Source organism: Coloeus monedula (genome assembly GCF_965178545.1).
Source record: "Coloeus monedula genome assembly, chromosome: Z".
Taxonomy (NCBI): domain Eukaryota; kingdom Metazoa; phylum Chordata; class Aves; order Passeriformes; family Corvidae; genus Coloeus; species Coloeus monedula.
Window position 1 is genome coordinate 48928277 of NC_138822.1, and position 8085 is coordinate 48936361.

The following is an 8085-nucleotide window of genomic DNA, read 5'->3' on the forward strand; positions in this document are numbered from 1 at the left end:
CCTTGTCCTAGTAAAGCTGCTCCTCTACCCAAATGTAAGAAACTTCACCAATAAAACCACAACTTTGCACCTAACAGTGTGCAAATATTAAGCCTGCTTTTGAACAGCACCTGACCAACATATGCTTGATTGAAATATCTAAACTGGAAGAAATCTGTTGTTTAGCTACAAGCATGAGGACCACATGCAGCAACAAAATCCTTATGTGCAATTAAATCAAAAACTCAACAGTTAAGGCAAAAGTAAGTCTACTATATGAAATTTTGTTTCAGAATATTTATACGTCTGTGTCGTAATACATATACAGAACACTATGATGAGAGTCAAATGAGAGAACAGGAGGATATTGGGAGGTTTCAGTACAGTGATGCATAGGTAGATGGTAATGTTCCTGGACTTACACTCTTTCTTACCTTGCCAATAGCATTTTAATTTTGCGTTTACATTTTTTGGCCAAAACAATAGTTCATTTTTTTTAAGGAAGAGCAAAAGAATATTCTGCTAGAAAAACACTTCCTACATGCACAAAAAAGCATAACCTGTATTTAACTGCTCTATACTACATCTTTCTAACCCTTTCTAGCATGCAGATGGAAATGTCTACACACAACCATTCCACACAAGCTTTCAGTCACACAAAACTAACACCTGCCCTCTGCTGTCCAAGATGCAAACAAAGCTGGAAGGAGCTCTTTCTTTCTACAGAGCACATTAATTCTCTCTAGAGCATTAGCATCTACAGGCTGCTTAATCACCTCCCAGGCAGCAAATCACACTCACAAGATGGAATAAGGAGAATGAAAAAAGTTTCGGCAAGGCCCCATGTGCTGGTTTTGGCTGGGGTAGAGTTAATTTTCACCACAATGCCTAGTATGGGTCTGTGTTTTGGATTTCTGCTGAACATAGGGTTGATAATACAGAGATGTTTTTGTTATTGCTGAGCAGGGCTTACACAGGGCCAAGGCCTTTTCTGCTTTTCACACTGCCATGCTGGTGAGGACACTAGGGGTGCAGGGGAGGTTGGGAGGAGACAAAGCCAGGAGAGGTGACCCAAACTGACCAAGGGATATTCCAGACTATGACATCATGCTCAGGATATAAAATGGGAGAGGAGAAGGGAAAAGGGGAGATGCTTGGAATGATGGTGTCTGTCTTCCCAAGTAACCATTAAATGTAATGGTGCCCTGCTCTGCTGGAAATGGCTGAACACCTGTCTGCCCATGGGAAGCACTGAATTAATTCCCTGTTTTGCTTTGCTAGTGTGCAAACCCTATTTAACTGTGTGTATCCCAATCCACAAGTTTCCTGCCTTTTGCCCTTCCAATTCTCCCTGATCCCACTTCTGGGGGAGTGAGCACTTCTGTGTAGTGCCTGGTTGCTGGCTGGGGTTAAACTGCAACACCATGTTATGGCAGCAAGAAGTGAGTGTGGGCCATCAAAATATAAGACCACAGTTTAAGAGGGCAGCAATGTCATGCCTGAGTGTGTCATCTGTTCAGAAGCACAGAGTACTGACCAGCAACCCAATATCTATTGCTCCTTCAGCTTTTTGTGTTCATGAAAGAAAGCAGTCTATAAAATATCATCAGTACATAAACCGTCTTGCTCAGCCTTGGGGGTGTCCTTTGCAGCAGAAATTCTCTCTCCATCACTTAAGGAAAAGAAGGGATATATACTGCCAGGAAAGGTGATGCAGAAACATGACATATGAGCAGTGTAGGTAGGATCATATGGTTGGTCTTTCTGTAATTATGCCCAGAAAAACATATTGTAGTTACAAAACTGCAAATAGATCAAAAGGATGACTGAAAAAAAAACCCAGGTAAATTTTTGTATATAGATAGTCAAAAATAAAGAGGCTGTTCCAAGTTTTCCTTTTTATCAGTTAATTTTTACTTCAAGACAAAAAAAAATGAAACTTCCCAGTACAGCAGATGCCTATAATCCTAATAATAAATAAGCACTGGGTTAAACCAGCAGAATATTCATTTGGCATCGCTAGAGATGTAACTGAACTTCACCAAATGAAAATACTTTTTAAGGGTTGTTAAGTGCCTTTTTGGGAAAGCTATTGATTTTCTAAACTATCATTAATTTGTTTGTTTTTAATAGAACTTTGGCCAAAGAAAATTAAAATTAGTTCCTACCATAAAAAGCATCTACCATAAAAGCATCCTTTACATATACACAGTGACTATGAGATACATGACGCTTTAGCCTGTTTTCCATTCCTTGGTTACCTCTGCAGCTGCTCAGTACCCTCTATCTGCATATCATCATTAGATTGACAGTTACTGAAACCACTGACCAAATTCAGCCAAAAACTACAAAGAAGGGGAGGTTTGGAAGATGTTAAGTAACAACACACTCATGGAATAAGCAGGAAGAGAAAAAGGTGAAATTATACCTATGTCTCCAGAGAGAGAGGCACCACAATATTAGCCTGTATTTCTTGAAGTCTAACACTTTTAATAAACATGCTTGCCATATTATCTGAGGTATTACCAGTATTACAACACTTCACAGATAAATGTCAAGACACTGGCAATATAATCAACATGGTTAGCAGGAGTTGTTTTGCTGTCATTTTACTGGAACAAAAAGATTTTGTATATGCCACAGAGCAGGGCTTGCATTTGTGAGCAAGAATCATAGAATCATTAATGACTTTCCAATAAACGTTTGAAATTTTAGATCCCATTTTCCTTTCTCTGAAATCTTAAGGCTGTTCATAATGCCCTTAATCTATTTTACGAAGTATGCCAACCTGCCTGTCACCCGTGTCTTCATGCAGAGTGGAATAAACCTGTTATCAATGCTTAAAAGAGACACTTGACAGTACCTTGGCACACCATCATACTTTGGCACACTTGTTTTCACTATGGTTACCTCATCTAGTATCTCTCATGCTAACACTCAAAAATTTTACATCTGATGTGGTGATCTGTTCACCCATTGCTTTTCCTGTCCCATATTGTTCCCCCTCCTGCTTTCCCTTGCCCCTAGCCCTGGCCACTCCCTCGGGTTCTCCCTATTGGTTCCTGTACCCCAACTCCACGTATGTACTGCCCCTCCGATCTGACAAAACCCCCCTGTGCCCAGATCACAAGGTCTCTCTGCCTCTGGGAGTCACCGGGACAAGATGTAACCATTAAAGATCCTCTGAAATCATTATGGAGAGACCCTTCTCGCCTCCTTTGCCGTCACTGTGTTGTAGAGCTGATAGCTGCTGGAGCAAGAGTGCAGAGCCATCTGAAAAGGACTGCGGGAGGACAGAATGGCTGCCCTGCCCTAAGGAGCTCTGCTGAGCTCTCAGAGAAAGCTGCGGCTTGCTAAACTAAACCTAGCACTACAACAGATGGCATCCCAACGTGAGGCATCTGAGAAGAGGTGCCCTGGAGAGCCTAGTCGCCTTTGGGAAGCCATTTCCCCAACGTGAAGTTCGCGTTTCATGAAGACAACAGAAGGAACAGCCGGTAGCCCCTTGAGAAAAGTAGCACTTTGAAAACGGGTCAGCTGGACAGTGACAGACCACACCGAGTGCCTTAAGTTGATTCTTACGTTCTGGTAAGCCCTAAGAGGAGCCTGGTGGGCCTGGTACGAGGGTGGGAGACTCTTTGTACTGGTAAGCCTCAAAAAGGAGCCGGGAAAGGCCTGGTTCAGAGGGTCATTTTTCTTTTTAGTTTAATCCTTTTGCCTCGGTTTGGGTGGAGGGTTGGGAGTGGGTTCTTGTTGAGGTGAAGGAGGTCGCACCTCATGTGAAGCCCCGGCAAGAAAAAACCCATCCCTAACAAGAGAAGATGCAAGTTCAGTGCCCCCAGTTTGGGAGTTTAAGGATAAGCGGTGCATGGGAGGTCCTTCCGCATGAGAGATAAAAAGAACTAACCTTTGTTTTGTTTCACTCAGTCATCTGGAAACAGAAACCTCCCGTCCTCTCCCTCTGACCCTCAGGAGAGATCGGAAAATGTTCTGACCCTTCTGTGTCTCCTCTGTCCCCTTACCAAGCTAGGGCTGATACCCTGGTCCGGGAGCTGCCCCTAAACCCTTATCCCAACCCCCCAAAACTCCCCCCATGTTAGCTCTACGTAGCAGCCAAGATGGCGGCTACCACATGTTCGACTCCGCCATAGTGCCTTCTCCTTCTTGTACTCCGTTGTCTTCCCGCGCGCACAAAAACTCTTGGCCCCTCCTTAACCCAGGCCCCTATGTCACTCAGTGTTGCTGCGTCAGTCCCCTCCTCCCCCGAAACGCGGAGTGCCTTTGTGCCGAGTCCCTGCCCTGCAGTGGCATGTGTGCCCCCGGCAGCCCCTCCCCCACCACCGCGTGTTCCATTCGGGCCGTGGCCGCCCCCCGCCCCGCCCCGGACCTGCAGGCTGCTGCGGCGACCTCTTCCCCCCTGGCAGCAAGTCCCGCCCATGTTCACGCCCTCCTTCACACTCGAGCCCCTTCCTGCCTTCTCCGTCGGTTTCCTCGCTTCCCAAACCCAAAAGTGCACGTGGACCCGGCCCAGCACGAGACCCCCCAGCCCCCCTGGCACTGCTCCGCCAGGGCCGCATGGCCCACCGCGGTCCTGCCCCGGGCCACCTCCCCGTCCCACTGGCCAGCTCCGGACCGCGGCGCGAGAGCAGTGCCTGTGCCGAAAGTGGAAAAAACAAATAAACAACAACAACAACAACAACAAAAAACCAAACAACAACAACAACAAAAAAAAACCCAAATGGGACTGCGTGGGGCTAGCCCAGCCCCAAGTAGTATCGGTGAGGGAGAGGCGGCTGTGCCAGGGAAAAGCCCCGGACCCACGGGGCGAGTCTGGCCCAGGGACGGTGCAACCCGGCCTGCCCCAAGGGTATCGGCAGCTCCACGCGCCACATGGCGTGGGAGTGGTGGCACAGCCTCCCCCATTCGCCACCCTGCATGGACCAGAAGTGAAACAAACAGCAACCAAAAAGATGCCATCCTAGCAGACCCAGCAGACGAAAGAACACGGTAAGCTACAAAAGCAGCTGCTGTGTGAGAACTCAGCCAGCACCGATCTCCAAAGTCAACAACAACCACCCGCCTGATCATTTTAAATTTAACTATTTTGCATTGTTTTACCTTTATTTCTGTTGTATGCCCTTCCCTTTTCAATTTAATATGAAAGGGGGAGATGTGGTGATCTGTTTATCCATTGCTTTTCCTGTCCCATATTGTTCCCCCTCCCGCTTTCCCTTGCCCCTAGCCCTGGCCACTCCCTCGGGTTCTCCCTATTGGTTCCTGTACCCCAACTCCACCCCTGCAATCTGACAAAACCCCCCTGCGCCCAGATCACAAGGTCTCTCTGCCTCTGGGAGTCGCCAGGAAAAGATGTAACCACTAAAGGTCCTCTGAAATCCTTATGGAGAGACCCTTCTCGCCTCCTTTGCCGTCACTGTGTTGTAGAGCTGATAGCTGCTGGAGCAAGAGTGTGGAGCCATCCAAAAAGGACTATGGAAGGACAAAATGGCTGCCCTGCCCTAAGCAGCTCTGCTGAGCTCTCAGGGAAATCTGCAGCTTGCTAAACTAAACCTAGCACTACAACAATCTGAGTTTGCCAAGTTCCACATACAAAAGCAATTAGTTCAGTTCATCCTTCAGACATTCATCTCACCATGATCATGATTACTGTCCCTAAATAGAATACACATCTCATGATTTCTCACTAGTTTGGCAAAACTCAACCACTGGTCCAGGTGTTCAGCTGCACATTCATTTCAATACAACTAAATATGATACTGTGCAATTTGCAGTTTACCAGCTGGCTTGAAGTAAGCTTAACAGTTAATAATTCCTAGAACAAAAGGTAAAAAGGAGCTGCTGTTAATATCGTCTCTGTTCTTTCATTTAACACAAGGAACATGTCTTCTGTGAGTGAATTCTTACTAGAACTAGTCAGTGACTTTCAAGGAAAATAGCTGGTGTTTATTAAAACTTCAGAGAGGCTGTCAAAACTCTGGGTGAATTGCTCCTGTAATCAGTCACCCAATTGCTTACTGTTGCAAAAGCACAAAACAAAACCACTGCACATTACACTTTGGAATCTGTTCTTAGCATGGGGAGAGAAGGTCAGTATTAGGTATAGTTTTTCTGGGTAATTCTTAAGGCTTAAATCAATCCCTTAGTAGCTACAATCCATTAGTGCTGGGCATACTCCTACATTATGCAGTCTGATGATGCAGACAGATTTGCTCCCACCTGCTGTGATTCATGCAGTCCAGTCAAATAATACAGTAGCATTATTCAACAAGCTGCAGCAAGGTAGTCTAATATTGGCCTTTCTGGCATTGCCTTCTAAAATACAGCCACATAATAAATATTTTTAGTATAAAAAAGTCACATGAAAAATTATCTTACTGTTTGTTTGGTGATCTTCTTGCACACAGAGCAAGTAGACAAAATGTGTTTATAGATTTAATTATATATAGACACACAGGCACACACATGCTTTTCTCCCTCTCTACCTCTCTAGCCAATATAAAGAAGTTACAGTTCATTTCCAAGGCTGTTTTTCCTCTTAGTGTATACAGCTATTCTGACTCCTGCTATGCCTGCAGTTTTGCTTTAATTCCAACATACTTTGTAAAGATCAAGTGGCAAACTCTGCAGGTATCTTATGTAATTCATTTGTCTTCCTCATCACTATGCAACACTGCATGATGGGAAAACTATGCACATATTTTGGCTTATTAATTAATTTTGCTTTCCCTAATTCTCTCTTGAAAATGTATTCCCATTGCAGAATGTCTCTGTCAGTATTTAGAGCATATCACACACTTCAGACTACCTCTTGAAATTAGCAAGAATATTAAACCAATTTTAATTTAATTAAAGACTGTTAGATTAAAAACACGCAGCAGTTAGGGATGCCATTTTTTTTCCTCTTAATTTGGAGTCACATCACTTCAAAATCAACATTGGATTCCATAAGACATTCGAGTGTACTTGACATGGAGATTGGTTCTGGTGTTCGTATGGTTAATCTGCTGAGTCGTGACTACTTGTAACTGTCAAATTCTCTCCAAGGATAAATAATTAAAGCTTCTGGAAGAATAAGCACACAGGAAGCAGTGGAGATTGGATGTACGTAGGTGTTGAGGGCATTAATTTTTATCCAATCGCTGAATAAAAAGCACATTATTCATGCAACCTTGTTCATTCACAGCTACGTGACCTGCACCACAATAGAAGACTGCAGCATCCAGTGCTGAATTCAAGGCATTCAAGGCAACGAGGAAAGGACTCCAACAGTACCAGCACAGAAGAGCAAAATGCTACACTGTAGGTGTAGCATGCAGCCTTTGGTTAATGCTTTAGCTCTTATGACTAATGCTAGAATGACACAAAAATACTTTTTCTCATTGAATATTTTTCTTTGGATGCAGTAAAAATAGCAAATATTAGCCTTAAGGTAGAAGGACCTGTTCACTTTCTTTTCAGCATGTATCTCCCACGTGTCAATGACAACTATCAGATAAAAAAATCCAAACTCATAGCAAATAACGAATAAAAGAATTCATTAATTGGTGAAGCAAAACAAATGCAATGCCTTGTAATATCTGTGGTACAAAACTTTTGACACAAAACGTTTCAATAAAGTGAATACTGAAAGGTGTAAAATCTACAAAGTAATTTTAGCTGTGAAGCTCAAAAAAGCCTGTTATAAGTTCCTGAGGGTTTTTAAAGCACAAGAGCAACTCCCTGTTCCAAAATAGATTCCTCCGCCTTCACATTGCTATTCCTATCCCATGTTAACTCACTACAAATTCTATCTTTGGCTTGATGCCTCATATGCGTGTTAACTAACTACTGTTAGATGTAATTGTTTATTTGCTTGATTATTTGTATACCACATACAAAGGTGAAACTCAAACAAGACTCCAGTGAAAAAATCAACACATAAATGCTAAAATTTTGGGTATCTATAAACATACATTAAGGTCCATGGTTACTGGAAAGCAAGGCACCTGCTAAAAGTGTTCATATCATCTCCCACAACTACCTACTCACTCTGGCATTTTTAAATACCAGATCAGTTACATCATTCTTAGTAGCAGATGTAACAGCTTC